The sequence below is a fragment of the Taeniopygia guttata genome, chromosome 4, assembly GCF_048771995.1.
Source record: "Taeniopygia guttata chromosome 4, bTaeGut7.mat, whole genome shotgun sequence".
In the NCBI taxonomy this organism is placed as follows: Eukaryota; Metazoa; Chordata; class Aves; order Passeriformes; family Estrildidae; genus Taeniopygia; species Taeniopygia guttata.
Window position 1 is genome coordinate 73,738,736 of NC_133028.1, and position 25,757 is coordinate 73,764,492.

Genomic DNA, 25,757 nt, shown 5'->3' on the forward strand with positions numbered 1-25,757 from the left:
AGCCAATATACCTTTATTGTATGTACTTATGTTGTATGTACCTCTGTCGGTTTATATTCTATGTACCTATACTTTATGTACCTATGTTGGCTTATATTGTGTGCACTCATATTGTATGTACCTACCTTGCCTTATGTTGTATGAGCCTCTGTTGTGCCAATTACAATCGGAGCTGCCCTGCCCCGGCACGTAGTGATGCTTAGGTAGAGCAGTTGTAAAACTTTGCAGTTCATCTGTCTTCTATGGGGTTTTGAGTACAACACTGACGGGCCCAGAGTAGGAATAGCTCCTAGCTCTCAGATAGTCAGTCATTGATTGCCTCCCATTGTCTTGTAGGTCCCCGGGTCCCTACAGAATTTCCTGGAATCTACCATTTGACGTCAAGGAGCAGCAGTCAGAAGATGTGTCGAAGCATATTCTTCAGCGTAGTGTTTCACATAAGGGTGGCATTCAGCGTGTCAGCTGAAGAGAGTGTGAGTGTGATTGTCCGTATCTGTTTGTGAGAAGTTTGTGTGTGCTCCTGTCTGCAGGTCTGAGCGTATGCTGACCGGTGTTAACCCTGTGTGTATGGCCTTTGCCTTTTAGGTTTTTCAACTCATTTTTGAATTTAGAATAAAAAAATCTGCAGCTGGGGTTTTTTTCCCCCCCACCCCCTGGCTGGGTTTTTTTCCTCTGTCCTGGCCAGTCCATAAGGTGACGTTCGTCACTAAGGTTTGGCCACAGACCATCCCCAGGCCAGGGTTTTTTTCAAGGAGGATTTTTTGGAAGCTCCCGGGAGCCACGTTCCCGAGGAACAATAATTTCTGGGGTGTAACGGAGCAGTTGAGATGAGAGCGATGGTGAGTTTGTGTGTAACATGAAGGAGGTGCTCATGCTAGATGAGTGTTGTTTTGTGTGTGTAATCTTTCTTTTGTGTTTCCTCTAACAATAAAACAAAATGTAATTAAACTAGAAAAAAGGATCATATTGTGTTGATATGTGTTTGGTTTCTGTTGCCCTGTGTTGTTCTGTATTTGCATTTGCTGCTGCATTTCCATGTATTGCTTTGTATCTATGCATGTCTATGGATTGTATCTGTACTTGCATTTGTATCTGTTGTTTCCATGTGTTTTGCTGAAGTTTAAATAAAACAATTCATTCAGTGAAGTTGAATCAACCCTAGTAATGATGCCCCTGCTCCCTCACCTTCCAGCTTTGGCTCCTGTCTTTCTTTGGGGTGGTTTAGTAATTTTTTTTCACTGTATTTCTTCCTTTGCTTCTCATCTTACTTTTCTATTTCTGACTTCATTTCTGTCTGTCCCTAACTCTGTGTTTCTATTTCTCACTGTTTCTAACTCTGTCTCTCTGCTTCTCTATTTCCCGCTATTTCTTTTTTTTTCTTTCTTTCTCTGTTTCCAACTATTTCTTTTTCTCTCTATACTTTACTCTTTCTTTTTCTCTCTAGCTTTAACTCTTTTTTCCTCTTTTTTACTCTCACTCTTTCTTTTTCACTCTAACCCTGCTCATTTTTCACTCTTTTTGTTTTCACTGTTTGCCACTGTTTTCATAGTTCTTTTTTTTCTGTCTCTCTTTTTCTCTCCAACTTCAACTTTCTTTAACCCTTTGTTTCTCTCTATTTCTACCTTTATTTCTAACTCTGCTTTCCTTTCTAGCTTTAAAAAAGAACAGCAGTAAAAACTTTCAGACTGCCTGGGAGTAAGAAAAAAAACAAAACAAAAACAAAAACAAACAAACAAAAAAAAAACCCCAAACAACCCAACCTTTAAATAATTATTTAAAGAAAATTATTTAATCCCTGGGAGCCTGAAATTTTCTACTGCTGCACCAGACATACAGCTTTTCTTCTTTTTTCTAATAGATATAGGGCTCCTAATTAGCGATCCAGCTGGCAGGTAGCAGTAGCAATATGCAGAAACCAGTATTCCCATCAAGCCCACCAGATGAATAATGATACGACCAAGAGTTCGTCATGTTGAAACATAAATTTTAAGGGATTTAGAGATTTTAGAGCAGCCAAGATTTTAGTTAAAGACAAGCCTTACTAGAGTTAATTAAAATAAATGAGTAGGCCTTGATAAAGTTAAGAGTGAGTAGTTAACTAGTAATTGATTGTCTGTCAGCACAATGTTTAGTTAGCTGGGTTAATAATGAAGAATATAGAAACTGATAAATAGCTTTTAAGAGCATAAGACAATTGTGGGCCTCCTCTGTTCTGAAATCAAATGAAGACAAGGAATGGAAGTTCTACCAAGAGTTCATTTGTCATATTTGCATTGAAACGGTAGAAAGGCCAGAACAAGGAAGACTTCATTTAATTCCACATTTTGGGACTCATCCCCATGAAAGGGACCACTGACCCATTTCAGGGAACAAACTTCATGCTTAATAGCTTTTGAAATGATTAGCATATGAAGCAAGGAATGGGATGTACCAAAATTAATAGGTATTTGTATTTTTGGTATTCAGTACTTGTATGGACAAAACGGCTCTTTAATCACTTGGAAAGTGCGGTGTGTATTTGGGAACTATCCCACATGCTGCTGGGTGTCGACTAAACATACACTTTCTAACTTTAAACTGTTAGAGAGTTTTTTTTTTTGTCACAGCTGGATATCGGTACTAGATCAATATCCATATTTTTATTTTAATAAATCCACACACAAGGATAGAATTGCACAAACAGGCGCTCTGCCCCCACAGCCGCCAGCCGGCAGCGCGCCCACCCCTCGGTCTCGCAGCGCCACCTGCCGGTGCAATTCGCGCACTGCACCCACGCCTCCCTCTGGCCCGCCCCTGCGCCGCGTCACCGCATGACGTCACTGCGTCGGTACCCCGACCCCTCCCCTCGCACCGCCCCCAGCGCCTCAGAAAAGACCCCAAGCATTAGTCGCCCCGACAGCCGCCTGTCCGAAATTCCGACACCAATCCCGCACTCCAAAAACAATCCCGTGTGGCGTCCTCCGGTGCGGGTGCACCGGAACAACACCACGGCACGCAGGGCGTGCAGAGGGCACACAAAAAAACGCCAAAACCCGCCAAAATCGACCCCGTCCCGAAAGCCGCCATATTTTCCCCATCACGTGATTTTCTCGGCGCGGCCATTTTCGAATCAGTCACGTGACTCAATGGGCGCCGCCATTTAACTCCTCATTACATGACTAACTGGGCGCCGCCATCTTTGTCTCATCACGTGATGTAGTACGCACCGCCATATTTGCTTCCATCACGTGATGCACAGGCGCCGCCATATTTTCCTCCATCACGTGATGCCGTGGGCGCCGCCATTTTCTAGGGTTACTGTTGTTTTTAAGTTTAATTTTAGAGGTATTATTAATATTAGATTTATTTGAGGTTAGGGTTAGGTTAGGATTAGGGTTAGGGTTTGTTTTTCAGTTAGGATTTAGGGTTCAGTTTAGGGTAAGGCTTTGAGGCAGGGGCAGCTTGGGTCTGGGACACATCCTTTGCCATTTGGATTTTTTGCAGGCAGCTGCCACCTCAGGGTCACAGGCCCCTGAGCACAAACAGCGGCCCTTTTCCCTGGGTTCCTTATGTCTGTTTGCAGCAGGTATTTGGCATTGCCTCAGCAAGCAGAATTTTATTCTGCTGCAGCTTTTGTCTGTCAGATATGTGGTGCCCCTCCTACCCTCACCTTCTCCCCTCACCCCTATTCTTCTCTGTCCCTGTCTCCCCCCCTCACCCCTATCTGTACTTCCAGCCCCCCCATCCTACTCTCTCTTCACCTGCCCCTGCCCCATCCCGCACTCCCCCCACCGCCCACCTGTGACTCCCAGCAGCACCACATGGGAGCCCAAACTTGTGGCGATAGTGCAGCCCTCACAGCAGGACAACACTTAAATAAAACAGGCAGGGATGACATCTGTGGGCTGCACGGTGTCACAAAGGGACCTGGGGCTGAGGGCAGGGGGCTGGAGGGTGGCACAGAGGGTGGGGGCAGCTGAGAGGCAGAAGGTGTCTGTAGGAGTAAAAAGGGGGGCACAGAGATGCTGAGAGGCTGCGGTGGGGGGCTGGAGGGTGGCACAGAGGGTGGGGGCAGCTGAGAGGCACAGGGGGGCACAGAGATGCTGACAGACTGCGGTGGGGATCTGGAAGGTGACACAAGGAGGCTGAGGGGCAGAAGGGGTCTGTAGGAGTAAAAAGGGGGGCTCCAGGGTGGCACAGAGACACTGAGAGGTTGCAGTGGGGGAATGGAGGGTGACACAAGGAGGTTGAGAGGCAGGGGGTGCCTTGAGGACAAAGTGGGGGGTACCTGAGGGTGACAGGTGAACCAGCCCTCACACCACCCTTAACCTCACCCTAAAAACCACCCCTCCCTGGGTGGGGAGTGCACGGTGGAGGTTAGGGGGCCAAGGGACAGTGTCGGGGGCTTGGGGTGGCACACAGACATTGCGGGCTGAGGGGCAAATAGGGGGGACTTGACAAGTGGAGAGCTGACACTGAGGGTTAGGGGTACAAAGGACAGGACATAGGGTACCAGGAAGGCTTAGGGTACAGCAGCAGCCCTCACCCCAGCCCTAAGCTCACCCCAATCAGCATCCCTAGAACACCAGTTTTCCCCAACAGCAGCTACAGGCAGTGACCCTAATGCTGGGACAGCCCCGGAACCCCCCCAGCAGCTGCAGGTAGTGACTTTAATTAAAAGGTAGGGATGATGTTTGCTGGCTAGAGAGCGACTGGTAGAGCCTGGGGACTGAGAACTTTTTTTAGTGGTTTTTGTTTGTTTGTTTGTTTGTTTGTTTGTTTGTTTTAGTGTTTTTAAAGGATATTTGAGGGTTTTCTCACAGGAGCTTTTTAGGAACTTTCTGGGAACATTTAGGATACCTTTAGGACTTTTTCAGGGCTTTAAAAAGATTTTTTTAAGGTATTTTAAGGGCTTTCTTAGTACTAATTAGAATTTTAAGTGGTTTTGGGGGGGGGGCTGTTCTTGGGGTTTTTTTAGGACTATTTATAATTGTTTAGGGCTTTTTTAGGACTATTGGGGGTATGTGGAGGACTCCTAGGACTTGGGTATTTTTAAGTTTCTTGAGGGAAGTTTAATGGATTTTAAGGTCTTATCAGTGTGTTTTAAGGATTTTGGGGCTGTTTTTAGAGCTCTTTTAAGAATATTTAGCCTTTTTTTAAAGGTTCTTTGGGGATTTTTAGGGGTGTTTTTAGGGTTTTTTTTAAGTAGGGTATTTTTATTGTATTTTAAAGGTATTCTGAGGCTATTTTTATGTTTTTGTGGGGGTTTTAAGACATTTTGAAGATGAGGTTTTTTTAGGGTGTTTTTATGGGGTTTTAGGGTTTTTTCATGGCATAGAGGCTGAAGGGCAGCTTGAGGGGCACTGTGTGGGCTTGAGGGTGACAGAGGCTGGGAGCTGAGGGAGGAACAGGGGGAGGGGACAGTGGGTGACACAGAGAGATGCTGAGGGGGGCAGCGGCAGCTGGATGGTGACACAGAAGCTGGGGGATGAGGGGCAAAGGAGAGGGATTCAGGGTGGCACACAGAGCCTGAGGGCTGGGGGGCAGAGGGAGGGGTTGAGGAGCAAAGGGAGAGGGTTTGAGGGCTGGACAGTCTAGTGGAGATCAGGGCTACAGGGTACAGCTTAGGAGGCAAGTTAGGGTACAGGTGCATCACTCCTCACCCCAGCCCTAACCTCACCCTAAGCAGCCTTTTCCCTTTTCACCCCTAACAACAGCAGCGCAACACAGCAAGCCTCACAGCAAGACCACACCGGAACACGGCAGCAACCCTCGCACAAGGACAACGCCAGAACCCTCAGAGGACAACAGGACCCACTGCAAAAAGGTAGGGACGACAACTGTGGGGCAGAGAGCAACAGGAAGGGGCTTGGAGGCTGAGCAGGCTTCCTTGAGTGGTTTTTTTGCAGGACTATTAGGAATATTTAGGGGATATTTGAAGGCTTTTTAGGACTTTTCTGGTGTCTTTTAGAGTATTGTTACACCTTCCTAATGGCTATTTTAGAATTCCTTGGTGCATTTTTAGGGTCAGGATGTGGGTCAAATGGGATGCCCGCTGAAAATGCCGAGTACTACTGGAATGCAGTGGAATGCTTTGGGAAGGTGCCGGTGGAGGGCCAGCGGGTCAGGTGTCATGCTGCTGGTCTGAAGGTTGTGAATTCTGAGCAAAGCAAAATGGTTGTGGTTAGGGTTATATGGTGGCAGATTTCTCAAGGAGAAATCCAGACAGAAAAAATCAAGCCCCCAGCTTTGTACTGTCAGTTTGCAACAGGTATTCGGCATGAAAAAAACCCCCCGAGTACTTTGGGGTGGGAGATTTGAACTGGGAGTAATCCTGCACCGTTTTGACATTGAGGAGGCAAAAGGAAACTTGGGACCTGACAACCCAGGGGGGTCACAGGGCCCTGGGAACGAATGAGGGATATCTACATTGCGAAAGCAAATTCAGCAGCCCAGGTTCCTGGTGTCAGTTTGCAGGGCTCCCTTGGGACTGTCAGGGCAGCACAAGTTTGAGGCGGTGGCAGCTCAGGTCCGGGACACATCCTTCGATGTTCAGATTTTCTGCATTCAGCCGCCCACTCAGGGCCACAGGGCCCTGAGCACAAACTCCAGCCCTTTTCCCTGGGAAAGAAAACTCACCAGTCCAGGTTCCTGATGTCATTTTGCGAGTTGTGCTTGGGATTTTCAAGGCAACCCCTGGTCAACATGTTAGCGTTCAGGAACACACATAATTACGGGATATGATTATATGCAGGTGCTTTTATTGAGAGCTCTGAGAATCAGGGATACAGACCCACATCTGACTCCAACATGGCTTTCGAGCTGAATGTATTTTATATTCTATCATTATATAACTTGCATATTAATTATTAAACTCATATTGTTCTATTGTATACATTGACATGAGTTTCTCGTGATCTTTCTTAGGTCCCTGACCACAGTTTCTCATGATTATTTTTACGACTAAACAATAATTATATTTAATTACTAAACAATCATCACCTCTAACAACTATATCATTTATCATGTACTAGATACACAGGTGAAGTTCTAGTAAGGTACGAAATCTTCCTGTACTTAGGGTGTTTATTTTCTTTTCAGGGCCTACTAAGCTTAATTTACTTTTTAACCCTACATCCCCATGATTTTAAACCCTTTTACTATCAGACGTGGGGGCAGCTTGGGTCCAGGACAAATCCTTCTCCATTCAGATTTTCATGGGGCGGCCCTTGTTTCATGGCCTCTGGCTCGTGGACTCTATCACAGGCCCTTTTCTCTGTGAAACATAGCTCACCCTTCCCGGTTCCTGATGTCAGTTTGGAGGAGGTGCTTCTTCCTTCCAGGGCAGGCAGAATTCTTGCCGGCAGCAGTTTTGCTCCAGGATAAATCCCGTGCCATTCGGAACGAAACATAGAAAATCACTCGGGGCCACAGGCCTCGTGACCCGACCTCTGCCATTTTTCCCTGTAAAACCAACTTCACCCTCCCCGCGTGCCGATGTCTGTTCACTGGAGGCCTGCTGCTCCCCAAGGGCAGCGAGAGTTCCTGGTGTCGGCAGATGCGGTCTCTGAGAAATCGTTCACCGTTTGCAATTTCGGAAGCACAATTCCTGTTTGGCCAGGGGCACACATAGAGGAAAGACTGTTAATTATCTTGGAAATGAAAGTCTGGCACCCCATCATTTAGGGTTAGACAAAGGGCTGCATAGGGGAGGGAACACCCCGCAGGACCTTTCTTCACCTCATCCCCCACTCCTAGGTGTAGCAGCTCCCCACGTGACCAGCTGCTTTAAGTGCAGCTACATGGGCAGGGAGCTGCTAATCCAGAGGGGCTAACAGGGGTATCCCAAGTGTCCCTCCAGGAACTACGGTTGGAACATCCAGCTGGGACCAGGGAGCAGCCCGACCCACCTGAGCACGGAGCATCCCTTTGAGAAAATGCCGAGGGAAGAGACCTCTTGCCAAAGGGCAGCACCTGAGCAGGCCGGGCAGCACGTGGGGTTCCACGGGAGAGCTTTCAACTTTCCCCTTTTATTGGGTCAGTCCCTCCCTAGAACTCCCAGACCTTCCACAGCCCTCCCAGAAAAGACAGGGGTTATGAAGAGAGAAGGGGTTTAACTTATGGGAAAAAGCTTCCTTTTCCATTATTTCTTGTGTTCAAATTGTGAGGGAATGCACTTCCCCTGCAATTTTAATGGTCTCAGTTGAAAGAATCCCTGCCTTTTCTATGCTGTTAGGGGTGTTAAATGACAGGGAATCCCCATTTTCCATTATTTTCCAGTTTAAATAGAAGGGGAAAACCTTGACAAGGTTTTTCATGGGTTTGAATTAAGGGTAACCCTTTTTGTTGTCCTAAGGCTTAAATTGAGGGGTAAGCCCAGCTATTCCTTTTTCTTAAAGGTTTGGATTCAGGGGAAGATCCCTCTGTCTTCATTATTGGAGAGACTTAAAGAGAGAAAAACTGTTTTCCCAATATTCTAGGGGATTAAATTAAAGGGTAGAAGCCATTTATTTGCCATTGTATCCATTTTAGTGGAGGTAACTTCCCCATTTCCTCATTTTAAAGGATTCACTTGAAGGAGCCTCTTCTAAAATGCTTTTTCAGCATTTTAAGGGTTTAAAACTACCTTTCAGGGCACTTCTTTCTGTGCCCTAGGACTAAATATCTCAGGGAAAGGCAAGCCTAGCATGTACTTAACCTTTATACTGCCCAGGAGCCTATAATTTTTTTTTCTTATTTTTATTTATAATGTAGTTAGCCCTAATTAGTAGCCCCAAGGAGGCTTAGACCATTCATATAATTAGTACTCTTCTCTACTGTTGTTATCGCGCTGCCACGGTAGTGTGGAGGAAGGGATTTAGAAAGGCCTTAGGAATTGGAAACTGAGGAAAAGATACATTTAGGTATGAGGAAAAGATACATTTATGTATGCCCCATGTTTCGGGAAAGTTTAGCTTCAGCACCTTTCTGTAAACCCCTTTCTCCCCACCCCTGAGCAGTTCCCATTGGACCTGACCCACGGGGTGGTTCTGATGAGCCCATGCTGGACACTGTCTCTATTGTTTAGACCTTATCTCTTAATTTTGCTGTATAAAACTGTATCTGGGAAGTAGCCCAGGGTCTTTTGTCCCTGCAACCATTCAGGCAATACAATCTCTCTCGACCGCAAACAATTGACCTCTCTTCGTCTCTTTATCTCGACTCCTTGCGGCGACCGAGGCGCCGTAGCAGCTCGGACCGTGCTAACCCAGCCGCTGCCCGGTAAGCCCAGCGGAGCGGGACCGCGGCAAACCCCGGTCCCCAAAGGAGCCAGCTAGCCCGAGGGGTCCCGGGGGGTGGGGGAGGGACAGGGGACGGCCGTAAGTGGCCCCCGAAAGCCACACTCTACCCTTTGTCTCATGTTGACTACCACTTAGTAGTCACTGAGAAATAATTATAGAAGTTAATACCAAATTACCCCACTTATCTAGATATGCTGCCAAAAAACAAAGTTTTATTTCTTACCAGTTTTCTTGCCCTTTTGCTCCAAGTAGATGTAGCAAAAAAGAAAGCGCTGTCATTTCCTGGAAGAGTTTTCTTCTATATCCAGCCCTTTATTCCCCTTGAATTCAAATCAGAGGAGCCAAACAGCCAGACCTGCTCTGAAGGCTTTTATAGCCGGTGGGGATTGCCCCCTCCCTTTTCCTGGGTGTCATGGGAATGAGAGGCGGGCCCAATCAGGGGTATATTAACCCCAGGCTTTGCCAAGGGGCTTCATTCCCTCCCTGGGATCAGCTGGGGTAAGAGCTCTCCTCTCATTTTGGTGAAGAGGCTCTTTTAGCTCAGATTGCTCTCTGCAGGTGCTTTTGGGCTTCTAATGCAACAGAGACTTTGAAGATACTGTGAAGAAAACTGCGCTGAACACAGGGAGTATTTAATTTCACTATTTGGGGTTGTGTTTTTGGGGATGGTGAAGTGCTTTTGTGATCTCTGATTTGGCTTTTTTTTTTTTTTTTTTTTTTTTTTTTTTTTAGGAGGAGTGCAACTTCCTGTAGTTCCAGGTTGTGTCAAGTACAACATTTTTACAGCAGATTCATCATGTCACAGAAGGGATCTGCCCTGTGTCAAAGATGCGGTCTAAGATTGAGGTTTCAGGTGAGTTGAGGATTGTGACTAGGAGTGGGAGAGTGAGCAGGGTACCCAGTTAAGAGTTATCATGGTGGGGGTTTGCAGGCAGTAGGGTGAGAAATGGTGTCTATTTGCAAGGCTTTTCACAAGCGTAGCAGAGGCATTCATGTGTCACACAGCACACAAGCTCATCCACTGAACTCACAGAAATGCCATGTAACTTTGCCTCTCTAAACCAGGTGCTACTCATAATAACAGCCAAACCTTAGAGTAGGGATGGAGCTGGAGACTTGAGCACCCAAGCACACTCAGGAGACAATAAGTATCTGACCTGCTGGGATTTGGCCCACATAACACTAAACTCAACCATTTGTTTTCCTGTACTTTATTCTAGCTGACTAAGAGGCTAACAGGTGATCCCCTCTGAGGCAGACTTATTTCAGGTCCAACCGGGATTTGCATTTCCAGTCATCCAAAAGATAGGTCAGGGCCATGGCCTGAGGATGGGAGCAGTGGCCTCCTTCTGCACCAATGGGGATTTGCATCCCCAGATATGTGCAAGATGAGTCAAGGGCTACAATCCACAGAGGGGAAGGAAGAGAGGTACCAGGTTGGGGCTCCCCCGGAGGGGATTTTGAATCAGGTTTGGAGATGGGGATGTCCAAAAAGCGTCCCCTTAGGCCACCTAAAGGGAAAGTGTCTGTTTTGATCTCAGTGCTGAGGTGCGCAGGGAAGAGCAGTTCTGGTGTGTGTCCTGTCGCTTGTTTCTGGTGCACTCTTTAGTGTTTGGGTCTCTCGGTCCTTTCTTCTTGTTGAAAGCTCTCTCTCCCTGTCCTGTCACGTCCTATTCTGTGTCACGGGTGTCTGCAGATATTTCTCCCAGAGCTGCTCTGCCCTGCTGCATAGCCTGTAATAGCACAAGTCCCGGGGACTTGAAATTGGTAATGCAGGGTGTAGTTGCGCTCTAGATTGTTTTAGGAGCTTGACATAACATGTTTGGTGCTGTTAAGTTGTCCTGCAGCTGTTTGACACTAGTCCTAACTTCCTTTCAGATGCAGACAGTTCAAATCAGTGGCAGAGGGCCCCAACCCTGGGGCGGTTGTTGCCATGAGCAGGTCATTGTTTGTATTTGCAGGCAGAGCTGAAATGGTGACTGTGTTACAGCAGTGTTCTTTGCCTTTAATTTTAGGAGGTCCAGGCAGATAGCAGCAGTCAAGGCCAAGTGTCCTAGGTGAGCAGTGGACAGAAGCAGTTGGTTTTACTCAGCTTTCAGTTTTGGTGCAACTGTAAGCATCCATCCTCATTTTTGTGCTTTAGGGAATCGGCTCGGAGTACGCATACCTCTGTCACCAACTGGCTGATGGACCAGGTTTCATGCACTTGTGATCTCGCTGGAAGTATTACAGGACCCTGTGACGGAGCCTTCCGATTTTGCATTTCAAGGTCTCATCTGGGTAGTCCCGAGGAATGGCCGAGGAATTGCAGTGAGTCGGGGAGGTAGGGAGGGGGAGTGAGAGTCCACTTGAGTTTCAGCAATGCCATGTCGCCTTGTCTCCATTTAACCTAGGTGTACCCTGCAATGATGGCATCAGAATCCAAGCAGACCTGAAGCGTGCAGGTCAAGAACCAGGGCATTCTGAGGAGAATGGTGAGTAGCAGAGCTATCATGTTTTGTCCGATGTGCTGTTAAGACTGTGCACTTATGTTTGGTTTTCTTCCTGTTGGCAGACCAAGAGGTGACAGCTCGAACTTACCAGACAGGCAGACGGCATCCTTCTGCAGCCAACAAGGATTTGCGTCCCCAGAATGCATGCAAGATAAGTCGAGGGTTACGACCCACAGAGGGGATGGAAGCGGGGTGGTGGGTTGGGACTTTCTAGAAGGGGTTTTTGTGTCTGTTTTAGAGATGGGGATGTCCAAGAAGCGTCTCCTATAGTCCACCTAAAGGGAAAGTGTTTCTTTTGATCTCAGTGCTGAGGTGCACAGGGCAGAGCAGTTCCGGTGTGTGTCCTGTCACTTGTGTCTGGTGCACTCTTGGTTGTTTGGGTCTCTTGGTCTTTGCAGACCTTCTTCTTGTGCAAACCTCTCTCTCCCTCTCCTGTCCTGTCGTTTGTCACGTCCTGTCCTGCATCACGGGTGCCTGCACGTATTTCTCCCGGAGCTGCTCTGCCCTGCTGCATAGCCTGTAATAGCCCAATTCCTGGGGACTTGAAATTTGTAATGCAGGGTGTAGTTGCGCTCTAGATTGTTTTAGGAGCTTGACATAACATGTTTGGTGCTGTTAAGTTGTCCTGCAGCCATGTGACACTAATCCTAACTTCCTTTCAGATGCAGACAGTTCAAATCAGTGGCAGAGGGCCCCAACCCTGGGGGCGGTTGTTGCCATGAGCAGGTCATTGTTTGTATTTGCAGGCAGAGCTGAAATGGTGACTGTGTTACAGCAGTGTTCTTTGCCTTTATTTTTAGGAGGTCCAGGCAGATAGCAGCAGTCAAGGCCAAGTGTCCAAGGTGAGCAGTGGACAGAAGCAGTTGGTTTTACTCGGCTTTCAGTTTTGGTGCGCCTGTAAGCATCCATCCTCATTTTTGTGCTTTAGGGAATCGGCTCGGAGTACGCATACCTCTGTCAACAACTGGCTGATGGACCAGGTCTCATGCACTTGTGATCTCGCTGGAAGTATTACAGGACCCTGTGACGGAGCCTTCCGATTTTGCATTTCAAGGTCTCATCTGGGTAGTCCGGAGGAATGGCCGAGGAATTGCAGTGAGTCGGGGAGGTAGGGAGGGGGAGTGAGAGTCCACTTGAGTTTCAGCAATGTCATGTCGCCTTGTCTCCATTTAACCTAGGTGTACCCTGCAATGATGGCATCAGAATCCAAGCAGACCTGAAGCGTGCAGGTCAAGAACCAGGGCATTCTGAGGAGAATGGTGAGTAGCAGAGCTATCATGTTTTGTCCGATGTGCTGTTAAGACTGTGCACTTATGTTTGGTTTTCTTCCTGTTGGCAGACCAAGAGGTGACAGCTGGAACTTACCAGACCGGCAGACGGCATCCTTCTGCAGCCAACAGGGATTTGCATCCCCAGAATGCATGCAAGATAAGTCGAGGGTTACGACCCACAGAGGGGATGGAAGCGGGGTGGTGGGTTGGGACTTTCTAGAAGGGGTTTTTGTGTCTGTTTTAGAGATGGGGATGTCCAAGAAGCGTCTCCTATAGTCCACCTAAAGGGAAAGTGTTTCTTTTGATCTCAGTGCTGAGGTGCACAGGGCAGAGCAGTTCCGGTGTGTGTCCTGTCACTTGTGTCTGGTGCACTCTTGGTTGTTTGGGTCTCTTGGTCTTTGCAGACCTTCTTCTTGTGCAAACCTCTCTCTCCCTCTCCTGTCCTGTCGTTTGTCACGTCCTGTCCTGCATCACGGGTGCCTGCACGTATTTCTCCCGGAGCTGCTCTGCCCTGCTGCATAGCCTGTAATAGCCCAATTCCTGGGGACTTGAAATTTGTAATGCAGGGTGTAGTTGCGCTCTAGATTGTTTTAGGAGCTTGACATAACATGTTTGGTGCTGTTAAGTTGTCCTGCAGCCATGTGACACTAATCCTAACTTCCTTTCAGATGCAGACAGTTCAAATCAGTGGCAGAGGGCCCCAACCCTGGGGGCGGTTGTTGCCATGAGCAGGTCATTGTTTGTATTTGCAGGCAGAGCTGAAATGGTGACTGTGTTACAGCAGTGTTCTTTGCCTTTATTTTTAGGAGGTCCAGGCAGATAGCAGCAGTCAAGGCCAAGTGTCCAAGGTGAGCAGTGGACAGAAGCAGTTGGTTTTACTCGGCTTTCAGTTTTGGTGCGCCTGTAAGCATCCATCCTCATTTTTGTGCTTTAGGGAATCGGCTCGGAGTACGCATACCTCTGTCACCAACTGGCTGATGGACCAGGTTTCATGCACTTGTGATCTCGCTGGAAGTATTACAGGACCCTGTGACGGAGCCTTCCGATTTTGCATTTCAAGGTCTCATCTGGGTAGTCCGGAGGAATGGCCGAGGAATTGCAGTGAGTCGGGGAGGTAGGGAGGGGGAGTGAGAGTCCACTTGAGTTTCAGCAATGTCATGTCGCCTTGTCTCCATTTAACCTAGGTGTACCCTGCAATGATGGCATCAGAATCCAAGCAGACCTGAAGCGTGCAGGTCAAGAACCAGGGCATTCTGAGGAGAATGGTGAGTAGCAGAGCTATCATGTTTTGTCCGATGTGCTGTTAAGACTGTGCACTTATGTTTGGTTTTCTTCCTGTTGGCAGACCAAGAGGTGACAGCTGGAACTTACCAGACCGGCAGACGGCATCCTTCTGCAGCCAACAGGGATTTGCATCCCCAGAATGCATGCAAGATAAGTCGAGGGTTACGACCCACAGAGGGGATGGAAGCGGGGTGGTGGGTTGGGACTTTCTAGAAGGGGTTTTTGTGTCTGTTTTAGAGATGGGGATGTCCAAGAAGCGTCTCCTATAGTCCACCTAAAGGGAAAGTGTTTCTTTTGATCTCAGTGCTGAGGTGCACAGGGCAGAGCAGTTCCGGTGTGTGTCCTGTCACTTGTGTCTGGTGCACTCTTGGTTGTTTGGGTCTCTTGGTCTTTGCAGACCTTCTTCTTGTGCAAACCTCTCTCTCCCTCTCCTGTCCTGTCGTTTGTCACGTCCTGTCCTGCATCACGGGTGCCTGCACGTATTTCTCCCGGAGCTGCTCTGCCCTGCTGCATAGCCTGTAATAGCCCAATTCCTGGGGACTTGAAATTTGTAATGCAGGGTGTAGTTGCGCTCTAGATTGTTTTAGGAGCTTGACATAACATGTTTGGTGCTGTTAAGTTGTCCTGCAGCCATGTGACACTAATCCTAACTTCCTTTCAGATGCAGACAGTTCAAATCAGTGGCAGAGGGCCCCAACCCTGGGGGCGGTTGTTGCCATGAGCAGGTCATTGTTTGTATTTGCAGGCAGAGCTGAAATGGTGACTGTGTTACAGCAGTGTTCTTTGCCTTTATTTTTAGGAGGTCCAGGCAGATAGCAGCAGTCAAGGCCAAGTGTCCAAGGTGAGCAGTGGACAGAAGCAGTTGGTTTTACTCGGCTTTCAGTTTTGGTGCGCCTGTAAGCATCCATCCTCATTTTTGTGCTTTAGGGAATCGGCTCGGAGTACGCATACCTCTGTCAACAACTGGCTGATGGACCAGGTCTCATGCACTTGTGATCTCGCTGGAAGTATTACAGGACCCTGTGACGGAGCCTTCCGATTTTGCATTTCAAGGTCTCATCTGGGTAGTCCGGAGGAATGGCCGAGGAATTGCAGTGAGTCGGGGAGGTAGGGAGGGGGAGTGAGAGTCCACTTGAGTTTCAGCAATGTCATGTCGCCTTGTCTCCATTTAACCTAGGTGTACCCTGCAATGATGGCATCAGAATCCAAGCAGACCTGAAGCGTGCAGGTCAAGAACCAGGGCATTCTGAGGAGAATGGTGAGTAGCAGAGCTATCATGTTTTGTCCGATGTGCTGTTAAGACTGTGCACTTATGTTTGGTTTTCTTCCTGTTGGCAGACCAAGAGGTGACAGCTGGAACTTACCAGACCGGCAGACGGCATCCTTCTGCAGCCAACAGGGATTTGCATCCCCAGAATGCATGCAAGATAAGTCGAGGGTTACGACCCACAGAGGGGATGGAAGCGGGGTGGTGGGTTGGGACTTTCTAGAAGGGGTTTTTGTGTCTGTTTTAGAGATGGGGATGTCCAAGAAGCGTCTCCTATAGTCCACCTAAAGGGAAAGTGTTTCTTTTGATCTCAGTGCTGAGGTGCACAGGGCAGAGCAGTTCCGGTGTGTGTCCTGTCACTTGTGTCTGGTGCACTCTTGGTTGTTTGGGTCTCTTGGTCTTTGCAGACCTTCTTCTTGTGCAAACCTCTCTCTCCCTCTCCTGTCCTGTCGTTTGTCACGTCCTGTCCTGCATCACGGGTGCCTGCACGTATTTCTCCCGGAGCTGCTCTGCCCTGCTGCATAGCCTGTAATAGCCCAATTCCTGGGGACTTGAAATTTGTAATGCAGGGTGTAGTTGCGCTCTAGATTGTTTTAGGAGCTTGACATAACATGTTTGGTGCTGTTAAGTTGTCCTGCAGCCATGTGACACTAATCCTAACTTCCTTTCAGATGCAGACAGTTCAAATCAGTGGCAGAGGGCCCCAACCCTGGGGGCGGTTGTTGCCATGAGCAGGTCATTGTTTGTATTTGCAGGCAGAGCTGAAATGGTGACTGTGTTACAGCAGTGTTCTTTGCCTTTATTTTTAGGAGGTCCAGGCAGATAGCAGCAGTCAAGGCCAAGTGTCCAAGGTGAGCAGTGGACAGAAGCAGTTGGTTTTACTCGGCTTTCAGTTTTGGTGCGCCTGTAAGCATCCATCCTCATTTTTGTGCTTTAGGGAATCGGCTCGGAGTACGCATACCTCTGTCACCAACTGGCTGATGGACCAGGTTTCATGCACTTGTGATCTCGCTGGAAGTATTACAGGACCCTGTGACGGAGCCTTCCGATTTTGCATTTCAAGGTCTCATCTGGGTAGTCCGGAGGAATGGCCGAGGAATTGCAGTGAGTCGGGGAGGTAGGGAGGGGGAGTGAGAGTCCACTTGAGTTTCAGCAATGTCATGTCGCCTTGTCTCCATTTAACCTAGGTGTACCCTGCAATGATGGCATCAGAATCCAAGCAGACCTGAAGCGTGCAGGTCAAGAACCAGGGCATTCTGAGGAGAATGGTGAGTAGCAGAGCTATCATGTTTTGTCCGATGTGCTGTTAAGACTGTGCACTTATGTTTGGTTTTCTTCCTGTTGGCAGACCAAGAGGTGACAGCTGGAACTTACCAGACCGGCAGACGGCATCCTTCTGCAGCCAACAGGGATTTGCATCCCCAGAATGCATGCAAGATAAGTCGAGGGTTACGACCCACAGAGGGGATGGAAGCGGGGTGGTGGGTTGGGACTTTCTAGAAGGGGTTTTTGTGTCTGTTTTAGAGATGGGGATGTCCAAGAAGCGTCTCCTATAGTCCACCTAAAGGGAAAGTGTTTCTTTTGATCTCAGTGCTGAGGTGCACAGGGCAGAGCAGTTCCGGTGTGTGTCCTGTCACTTGTGTCTGGTGCACTCTTGGTTGTTTGGGTCTCTTGGTCTTTGCAGACCTTCTTCTTGTGCAAACCTCTCTCTCCCTCTCCTGTCCTGTCGTTTGTCACGTCCTGTCCTGCATCACGGGTGCCTGCACGTATTTCTCCCGGAGCTGCTCTGCCCTGCTGCATAGCCTGTAATAGCCCAATTCCTGGGGACTTGAAATTTGTAATGCAGGGTGTAGTTGCGCTCTAGATTGTTTTAGGAGCTTGACATAACATGTTTGGTGCTGTTAAGTTGTCCTGCAGCCATGTGACACTAATCCTAACTTCCTTTCAGATGCAGACAGTTCAAATCAGTGGCAGAGGGCCCCAACCCTGGGGGCGGTTGTTGCCATGAGCAGGTCATTGTTTGTATTTGCAGGCAGAGCTGAAATGGTGACTGTGTTACAGCAGTGTTCTTTGCCTTTATTTTTAGGAGGTCCAGGCAGATAGCAGCAGTCAAGGCCAAGTGTCCAAGGTGAGCAGTGGACAGAAGCAGTTGGTTTTACTCGGCTTTCAGTTTTGGTGCGCCTGTAAGCATCCATCCTCATTTTTGTGCTTTAGGGAATCGGCTCGGAGTACGCATACCTCTGTCAACAACTGGCTGATGGACCAGGTCTCATGCACTTGTGATCTCGCTGGAAGTATTACAGGACCCTGTGACGGAGCCTTCCGATTTTGCATTTCAAGGTCTCATCTGGGTAGTCCCGAGGAATGGCCGAGGAATTGCAGTGAGTCGGGGAGGTAGGGAGGGGGAGTGAGAGTCCACTTGAGTTTCAGCAATGTCATGTCGCCTTGTCTCCATTTAACCTAGGTGTACCCTGCAATGATGGCATCAGAATCCAAGCAGACCTGAAGCGTGCAGGTCAAGAACCAGGGCATTCTGAGGAGAATGGTGAGTAGCAGAACTATCATGTTTTGTCCGATGTGCTGTTAAGACTGTGCACTTATGTTTGGTTTTCTTCCTGTTGGCAGACCAAGAGGTGACAGCTGGAACTTACCAGACCGGCAGACGGCATCCTTCTGCAGCCAACAGGGATTTGCATCCCCAGAATGCATGCAAGATAAGTCGAGGGTTACGACCCACAGAGGGGATGGAAGCGGGGTGGTGGGTTGGGACTTTCTAGAAGGGGTTTTTGTGTCTGTTTTAGAGATGGGGATGTCCAAGAAGCGTCTCCTATAGTCCACCTAAAGGGAAAGTGTTTCTTTTGATCTCAGTGCTGAGGTGCACAGGGCAGAGCAGTTCCGGTGTGTGTCCTGTCACTTGTGTCTGGTGCACTCTTGGTTGTTTGGGTCTCTTGGTCTTTGCAGACCTTCTTCTTGTGCAAACCTCTCTCTCCCTCTCCTGTCCTGTCGTTTGTCACGTCCTGTCCTGCATCACGGGTGCCTGCACGTATTTCTCCCAGAGCTGCTCTGCCCTGCTTCACAGCCTGCTGTAATTGCACCAGTCCTAGAGATTTGCAGTTTTGCGTAGGGCATGTAGTTGCATTCAAGATAGTATTCCTTAATTTACACTAGATGTTTTGACTTGTTAAGTTATTAACAGGTTATTAACAAACAGCTGTTTGAATATTCTCCCAACTCTCTTTCAGATGCAGATGGATTAACTCTGTGGCAGTGTGCCCTGCTGTGGTCAGGGGGTTTCCTGAGAAGGTCAGTCATTGTTTGTGTTGGTAGGGGAAGCCTACCTGGTGACTGTGTTACAGCGCTTGTCTTTGTCTTTAATTTTAGGAATTCCAGGCAGCTAGGAGCAGTCAAGGCCCAGTGTGCCAGGTGAGCAGTGAACAGAAGCTGTTGTTCTGGCTCTTGTCTCAATTTCTGCTGCAATTCTAAGCATCCACTCTTGGTTACTTTGTTTTATTGTAGGCACTCATCTTGCAAGATGGCTCTGGTCCAGATATCCGAGGCCAGGTGGGTGTAATTGTCAGGTCCGCGTGGGTGTACTTTTTGGTTCAGGGGGATGGTGTTTTCACAGTATCTCAGTGTGGGTTTTTTTGCTTTGTTTTTTTGCAGGTGCTGTCACTGCCCTAGGTGTGTGAAGGAACAGAGGCGAGCGGGTGAGTTGGCATTTAGGCACGGTGACTCATAGGTGTCCATTACGCAGCAGCATGTTAAGCGTGTACTTTTTCATTTTGCAGGTATCCTCCAGGCAGCCTGCGGAGTCAAGATTTCAGGTGAGCCGGAGCAGCGGTGTGTAAGAGTTCCGGGGATTCCTCTTTTGGTGGGCACTAGTTCAATTTTCTGTTTTATCTTAGGTACTGTGAAGAGGCACGTAGCTGAAGTTTGGAAACGGCAGCACCAAAGCGGACGTAGAGACCGTGTCGCCGCCCGCATCCGACTGACATCGGATTCCATCCGGTCGTCTTGCAAAAGCTAAGTGCTGGGGCCAGTAGGTGGGAGAAGGGGCAAAACTTTTACTATCACAGGAGACAATTTGGTGTTAGCTTAGAGGAGAGGCCCATAGTGGGACGGGTCCCTCGGAAGCAAAGGGAGAGGGTTTTTCCTCAGCCTCACCAGGGTCTTTGCCAGGCAGGGCAGTTCCGATCGGTCTCCGCGTTCTCGCGAGGCTCGCGTCGGCAGCCTTCTTCGACTCTCGACGTCATCGTGGATCTTTTCACTCGCGGAGCCCGCCTTCACGTCCGGAACTGGCGCCACGGTCACCCCATAGTCATCGCTTCCTTCTCTAGGCCTACTGATCTTCTTAGGCTTCCTCTTAAGTGCTTTGGCACTAACATCTTGAGAGGAGTTACATTTCATCATCATGTGCTAGTGCTGTAGGGCTTTCTTTCCTTTGGCATCATCAGCCCATGGCTCATCTCGGGCTAGGAATCTCGGGTCCATAAGGTGAAACTGCCAGGCAGTTTGCACTTCTGTCTGTTTCTCGTCGTCCGCGTCATAGGTCTTTGCCGCATTGCCGCGCTTTAGCGGCCTCATTCTGCGCCGTATCGGCCATAGTTTTCTCACGTACCTTCCCGGATATCGCTTATTCCGGCATCTTTACATATTTACTTTCTGGGACGAGAAGATATACACAAGATGTTCTCATCCATCGTCCTTGTCACATTTGGTAGCCATTCTCTGGGACTTCTATATGGAATGTATTAGATCCTCATCATGTGACCACAGTAGTTCTGTAGCTTCTGCTTTTTCAAAGGATATAGGGCTCAAAAATTAATATTCTTGAGATTTATGTCAAGTCCTCAGTTATATCGTATCTCTGTCGGCTTATTTTGTATGTGCTTATGTTGCGCCTGCCTATGTCGGCTTATATTGTATGTGCTTATGTTGCGCCTCCCTCTGTCGGCTTATATTGTATGTGCTTATGTTGCGCCTGCCTATGTTGGCTTGTATTGTATGTGCTTATGTTGCGCCTGCCTATGTCGGCTTATATTGTATGTGATTATGTTGCGCCTGCCTATGTCGGTTTGTATTGTATGTGCTTATGTTGCGCCTGCCTATGTCATCTTATATTGTATGTGCTTATGTTGCGCCTGCCTATGTCGGCTTATATTGTATGTGCTTATGTTGCGCCTGCCTATGTCATCTTATATTGTATGTGATTATGTTGCGCCTGCCTATGCCATCTTGTATTGTATGTGCTTATGTTGCGCCTGCCTATGTCGGCTTATATTGTATGTGCTTATGTTGCGCCTGCCTATGTCGGCTTATATTGTATGTGCTTATGTTGTATGTACCTCTATTGGCTTATGTTGTGAGTACTCATATTGTATGTACCTACATTGGCTTATGTTGTGCGCGCCTCTGTTGTGCAATTACGATCGGAGCTGCCCTGCTTGGGCACACAGTCAGGCTTAGGTAGAGTAGTTGTAAAACTTTGCAGTTCATCTGTCTTCTGTGGGGTTTTGGGTACAATACTGATGGGCCCAGAGTGGGTATAGCTCCTGGCTGTCAGATAGTCAGTCATTGACCGCCTCCATTGTCTTGCAGGTTCCTGGGTCCCTACAGAATTTCCTGGAATCTACCAATTGACATCGAGGAGCCGCGGTCATAAGATGCGTCGAAGCATATCTTTCGGCGTAGTGTTTCACGTAAGTGTCAGTAGAAGAGAGTGTGATTGTCTGTGTCTGTCTGTGAGAGTTTGCGTGAGCTTGCATCTGCAGGCGTGTCTGTGTGTCTGTGTGTGTTGAGTGGTTCTAACCTTGTGTGTATGGCCTTTGCCTTTCAGGTGTTTCAACTCATTTTTAAATTTAGAATAAAAAATCCCCAGCCGGGGGGTTTTTTTTTTTTTCCCCCCGGCTGGGTTTTTTTTTCCTCGGTCCCGGCCGGTCAGCGAGGCGACGTTCATCGCCAAAGTTAGGGCGCGGACCGTCCCGGGACCGGGGTTTTCGTCAGGCAGGATGATTTTTTTGGTAGTCTCCCGGGAACCACGTTCCCGAGGAGCGTCGCGAGTGCGTGTTGTCGGCCAGGTCTTAGCCGAGCGGTTGAGATGAGAGCGGGGGTGGGTTTGTGTGTAAGCTGAAGGAGGGCTGTGTGTGTGTGTGTGTGTGTTGAGTGGTTCTAACCTTGTGTGTATGGCCTTTGCCTTTCAGGTTTTTCAACTCATTTTTAAACTTAGAATAAAAAATCCCCAGCCGGGGGTTTTTTTTTTTTTCCCCCCGGCTGGGTTTTTTTTTCCTCGGTCCCGGCCGGTCAGCGAGGCGACGTTCATCGCCAAAGTTAGGGTGCGGACCGTCCCGGGACCGGGGTTTTTGTCAGGCAGGAGGATTTTTTTGGGAGTCTCCCGGGAACCACGTTCCCGAGGAGCGTCGCGAGTGCGTGTCGTCTGCCAGGTCTTAGCCGAGCGGTTTAGATGAGAGTGGGGGTGGGTTTGTGTGTAAGCTGAAGGAGGGCTGTGTGTGTGTTTGTGTGTTGAGTGGTTCTAACCTTGTGTGTATGGCCTTTGCCTTTCAGGTTTTTCAACTCATTTTTAAACTTAGAATAAAAAATCCCCAGCCGGGGGGTTTTTTTTTTTTCCCCCCGGCTGGGTTTTTTTTTCCTCGGTCCCGGCCGGTCAGCGAGGCGACGTTCATCGCCAAAGTTAGGGTGCGGACCGTCCCGGGACCGGGGTTTTTGTCAGGCAGGAGGATTTTTCGGGAGTCTCCCGGGAACCACGTTCCCGAGGAGGGACGATGACTCGGGTATCACAAAGCAGTTCCTGTGAGTGTGAAGGTGAGTTTGTGTGTAACCTGAAGGGGGCGTGCAAGTTGCATGAGCGTTGCGAGCAGTTTTCGTTCCGGGTGCGTGTAACAGTAAAAGCGTAACGGACTTTTCCGCAGCAGAGACACGGTTATATTGCGTCATTATGTATTTGGCTTGTAGTACATTGTATTGTTCTGTGTTTGAAGTTGTTCATGTCTTTTGATGTATTCTGCTGTATGTAAATTAGACTTGTACTTGTGTGCTTAGTTATGATGTATTGTTAGTTGTATTTGTGTCTGTACTAACATTTGTATACATTGTTTCCCTGTAATTGAAATTAAAAATTAAATTAATAAAGATGAATCAGCCCTAATAATGATACCCCTTACCCCTCCGCCCTGCCCTCCATTTGTCTCCTGTCTTTATTTGGTGTGGTTGTGTCATATCATTTTCACCCTATTTCTCCCTTTGCCTCTTACTTTCCTCTTCAGTCTATTCTTCACTTTGTACTTTCACATCTAACTGTTTCTCTTTGTCTCTGGCTCTGTTTTCCTTTGTTCCTGTTTCTAACACCATCTCTGCATTTCTCTAATCCTATTTCCCTCTAACCTTGTCTTTTTCTCCCATTCTTCTATGTGTATTTCCTCCTGTCCATTTATCTGTCTCTTTCAATATAGCTTTCACTTTGTTTTCTTCTTTTTTTTTTCTTCTTTAAGTTTGTCAGCCTTTGTCTTTGTAACCCTTGCTATCATTTCCCTTGTTTCTGACTTTCACCCTTCTTCCTGTTTTGTCCAACTTTAACTATTTTGTCTTTTTAAGTCTCTTTCTATTTTTCTCTCTTGAACCCTATCTTTCATTCTGTCTCTGTATTTCTTTTTTTCCTGTAGGCTTTTACCTCTATGTCTTCTTTGTCATGTCTCTCCATTTCCTTTTCTCTTTCACTTCAAGTGTTTCATTTTCTCTTTGTCTTTCACTCTGTTTTTCTCCTTACTCCCCTTTCCTTCTCCCTTTCTCCTCCTTTCTCTTTCCAATCTAACTTTTTTGGTTTCTCTTTCTCTCTAAGTTTTCTTTTTCTCGCTGTGTTTTCTTCTTTTTACTCTTCTTCCTGTTATTTGTCTCTCTCTTTCTTCCCACTCTCTCCTGTTCTTCTCACACTCTCCTCTTTTTCTTCTTCTCACTTTGTTTTCTTCTACTTACTCTCTCCTCTTCTTTTGCTTCTTCTTCTCCCTGTCTCCTCTTGTTCTTGTTCTTCTCCCTGTCTCCTCTTCTTCTTGTCTCCTCTTCTCCCTCTCTCCTCTTGTTCTTGTTCTTCTCCCTCTCTCCTCTTGTTCTTGTTCTTCTCCCTCTCTCCTCTTCTTCTTCTCTCCTCTTCTCCCTCTCTCCTCTTGTTCTTGTTCTTCTCCCTCTCTCCTCTTCTTCTTGTCTCCTCTTCTCCCTCTCTCCTCTTCTTCTTGTCTCCTCTTCTCCCTCTCTCCTCTTGTTCTTGTTCTTCTCCCTCTCTCCTCTTCTTCTTGTCTCCTCTTCTCCCTCTCTCCTCTTCTTCTTGTTCTTCTCCCTCTCTCCTCTTGTTCTTGTTCTTCTCCCTCTCTCCTCTTCTTCTTGTCTCCTCTTCTCCCTCTCTCCTCTTGTTCTTGTTCTTCTCCCTCTCTCCTCTTGTTCTTGTTCTTCTCCCTCTCTCCTCTTCTTCTTCTCCCTCTCTCCTCTTCTTTTTGTCTCTTGTTGTTCTTCTTCTCCCTCTCTCCTTTTCTTCTTTGTCTTCTCTTATTCTTCTTTTCCTCTCTCCTCTTCTTCTTCTTCTCACTCTCTCCTCCTCTCTCTTCCTCTCTTTTTCTCTTCCTTTCTACTTTTAGAATAGAAAAGCAGCAGTAGAAAATCCATGCTCCCAGGGAGTAAATAAAAAAAAAAAAAACTTTAAAAAGAAAACTATTTACTCCCTGGGAGCATCAAATTTTCTACTGCTGCACCGGACATTATATTTTTTCTTCTTTTTTATATATAGGGGGTCTAGGGGAGGGGTCTACTAGGTAGTCCCACCCCCTCACATCACCCTGACACCTGCCCACACACCACCCCCTCACCTGACCCCTCCCCTAACCCAGTCACCACCCCCAAACCCCTCCCCCAACCCTAACCCCTCCCCCTGGCCACTCCCCCAACCCTAACCCCGCCCCCCGGCCACTCCCCCAACCCTAACCCCTCCCCCCGGCCACTCCCCCAACCCTAACCCCGCCCCCCGGCCACTCCCCCAACCCTAACCCCTCCCCCTGGCCACTCCCCCAACCCTAACCCCGCCCCCCGGCCACTCCCCCAACCCTAACCCCTCCCCCCGGCCACTCCCCCAACCCTAACCCCTCCCCCCGGCCACTCCCCCAACCCTAACCCCTCCCCCCAGCCACTCCCCCAACCCTAACCCCTCCCCCCGGCCACTCCCCCAACCCTAACCCCTCCCCCCGGCCACTCCCCCAACCCTAACCCCTCCCCCCGGCCACTCCCCCAACCCTAACCCCTCCCCCCGGCCACTCCCCCAACCCTAACCCCTCCCCCCGGCCACTCCCCCAACCCTAACCCCTCCCCCCGGCCACTCCCCCAACCCTAACCCCGCCCCCCGGCCACTCCCTTCCCCGAGGCCCCGCCCCCCGGCTCCAACCCCGGCCCCTCCCCCTCTCCTGACCCCGCCCCTAACCCCGCCCCTAGTTAGGATTACCTAGTTACCAGGTTAGGGTAACCAGGTTAGCTGGTTAGGGTTAGCTGGTTAGCGGGTCAGGGGTCAAAGGTCAGGGGTCAAGGGTCAGGGGTCAGGGGTCAAAGGTCAAGGGTCAGGGGTCAAGGGTCAAAGGTCAGGGGTCAAAGGTCAGGGGTCAAAGGTCAGGGGTCAAGGGTCAAGGGTCAGGGGTCAGGGGGTCAAGGGTCAAAGGTCAGAGGTCAAAGGTCAGGGGTCAAGGGGCAGGGGTCAAAGGTCAGGGGTCAAGGGTCAGGGGTCAAGGGTCAGGGGTCAAGGGTCAGAGGTCAAGGGTCAAGGGTCAAGGGTCAGGGGTCAGAGGTCAAAGGTCAAGGGTCAAGGGTCAGAGGTCAAAGGTCAGGGGTCAATGGTCAGGGGTCAAAGGTCAAGGGTCAAGGGTCAGAGGTTAGGGTTAGGGTTAGGGTTAGGGTTAGGGTTAGGGTTAGGGTTAGGGTTAGGGTTAGGGTTAGGGTTAGGGTTAGGGTTAGGGTTAGGGTTAGGGTTAGGGTTAGGGTTAGGGTTAGGGTTAGGGTTAGGGTTAGGGTTAGGGTTAGGGTTAGGGTTAGGGTTAGGGTTAGGGTTAGGGTTAGGGTTAGGGTTAGGGTTAGGGTTAGGGTTAGGGTTAGGGTTAGGGTTAGGGTTAGGGTTAGGGTTAGGGTTAGGGTTAGGGTTAGG

At 48.6% G+C, this 25,757-nt stretch overlaps 1 long non-coding RNA gene across 1 annotated transcript; it reads left to right on the forward strand.

Annotated features, from left to right (window-relative positions):
- The first annotated feature begins 19,101 nt into the window (after positions 1 to 19,101).
- Positions 19,102 to 19,473, forward strand: LOC140683879 (uncharacterized). The gene is made up of 3 exons (XR_012055453.1): positions 19,102 to 19,135; positions 19,238 to 19,281; positions 19,363 to 19,473. It is a non-coding gene; the product is annotated as an uncharacterized lncRNA (long non-coding RNA).
- The last annotated feature ends 6,284 nt before the right edge of the window (positions 19,474 to 25,757 follow it).